This window comes from Triticum dicoccoides, chromosome 5A, assembly GCF_002162155.2.
Source record: "Triticum dicoccoides isolate Atlit2015 ecotype Zavitan chromosome 5A, WEW_v2.0, whole genome shotgun sequence".
Classification (NCBI taxonomy): domain Eukaryota; kingdom Viridiplantae; phylum Streptophyta; class Magnoliopsida; order Poales; family Poaceae; genus Triticum; species Triticum dicoccoides.
Genome location: NC_041388.1, coordinates 705,514,298 through 705,516,583, shown reverse-complemented (window position 1 = coordinate 705,516,583; position 2,286 = coordinate 705,514,298).

Genomic DNA, 2,286 nt, shown 5'->3' with positions numbered 1-2,286 from the left:
CTACTTCCTCCCTCCGTGTACACGGATCTTTTTTCAACCTGATACTAGAGGCGGCACGCAGCGGGGCGATTTTGCGGATTCGCAAGTTTGGAAACGGGCAAAGGTCGCCCATCTGTAACCCTTCTGAAGGTGGAATGTTGTAATGCTTTCCGCTTCCCCCGGCCCTCTTTTAGTGCACGCTCTCTGTTATATTAATGGTTACCCATTTAGATTTTGATTTTTCACAAGATCTGCCAAATATATGATTTAAGGTGGAGTTCATTCGGTTTCTTGACAAGAGAGTGTGCTCTAGCCAAACAAATCAGTGGTTTTGCTTCAAAGCAATGCCGAACCTGGAGAGCCACCCTGGCATCTATCAATGCTACATCATAAATGAAGAAATTATTTTGAATTTACCAGCTATGATCAATGCAGCTAGGGCCGGCAACATCTATCTATAGTGATACTCCTTTGTTTGTACTAGTAATTTTGTTTGTACCCTTTCTTTTTTTTCAACCATAAAAATGGATGTTTGGAACCGGGTCCGTTCTACTTCCTCCCTCCGCGTACACGGATCTTTTTTCAACCTGATACTAGAGGCGGCACGCAGCGGGGTGATTTCGCGGATTCGCAAGTTTGGAAACGGGCAAAGGCCGCCCATCTGTAACCCTTCTGAAGGTGGAATGTTGTAACGCTTTCCGCTTCCCCCGGCCCTCTTTTAGTGCACGCTCTCTGTTATATTAATGGTTACCCATTTAGATTTTGATTTTTCACAAGATCTGCCAAATATATGATTTAAGGTGGAGTTCATTCGGTTTCTTGACAAGAAAGTGTGCTCTAGCCAAACAAATCAGTGGTGTTGCTTCAAAGCAATGCCGAACCTGGAGAGCCACCCTGGCATCTATCAATGCTACATCATAAATGAAGAAATTATTTTGAATTTACCAGCTATGATCAATGCAGCTAGGGCCGGCAACATCTATCTATAGTGATACTCCTTTGTTTGTACTAGTAATTTTGTTTGTACCCTTTCGTTTTTTTTCAACCGTAAAAATGGATGTTTGGAACCGGGTCCGTTCTACTTCCTCCCTCCGTGTACACGGATCTTTTTTCAACCTGATACTAGAGGCGGCACGCAGCGGGGTGATTTCGCGGATTCGCAAGTTTGGAAACGGGCAAAGGCCGCCCATCTGTAACCCTTCTGAAGGTGGAATGTTGTAACGCTTTCCGCTTCCCCCGGCCCTCTTTTAGTGCACGCTCTCTGTTATATTAATGGTTACCCATTTAGATTTTGATTTTTCACAAGATCTGCCAAATATATGATTTAAGGTGGAGTTCATTCGGTTTCTTGACAAGAAAGTGTGCTCTAGCCAAACAAATCAGTGGTGTTGCTTCAAGCAATGCCGAGCCTGGAGAGCCACCCTGGCATCTATCAATTCTACATCATAAATGAAGAAATTATTTTGAATTTACCACCTATGATCAATGCAGCTAGGGCCGGCAACATCTATCTATAGTGATACTCTTTTGTTTGTACTAGTAATTTTGTTTGTACCCTTTCTTTTTTTCCAACCGTAAAAATGGATGTTTGGAACCGGGTCCGTTCTACTTCCTCCCTCCGTGTACACGGATCTTTTTTCAACCTGATACTAGAGGCGGCACGCAGAGGGGTGATTTCGCGGATTCGCAAGTTTGGAAACGGACAAAGGCCGCGCATCTATAACCCTTCTGAAGGTGGAATGTTGTAACGCTTTCCGCTTCCCCCGGCCCTCTTTTAGTGCACGCTCTCTGTTATATTAATGGTTACCCATTTAGATTTTGATTTTTCACAAGATCTGCCAAATATATGATTTAAGGTGGAGTTCATTCGGTTTCTTGGCAAGAAAGTGTGCTCTAGCCAAACAAATCAGTGGTGTTGCTTCAAAGCAATGCCGATCCTGGAGAGCCACCCTGGCATCTATCAATGCTACATCATAAATGAAGAAATTATTTTGAATTTACCACCTATGATCAATGCAGCTAGGGCCGGCAACATCTATCTATAGTGATACTCCTTTGTTTGTACTAGTAATTTTGTTTGTACCCTTTCTTTTTTTTCAACCGTAAAAATGGATGTTTGGAACCGGGTCCGTTCTACTTCCTCCCTCCGTCTACACGGATCTTTTTTCAACCTGATACTAGAGGCGGCACGCAGCGGGGTGATTTCGCGGATTCGCAAGTTTGGAAACGGGCAAAGGCCGCCCATCTGTAACCCTTCTGAAGGTGGAATGTTGTAACGCTTTCCGCTTCCCCCGTCCCTCTTTTAGT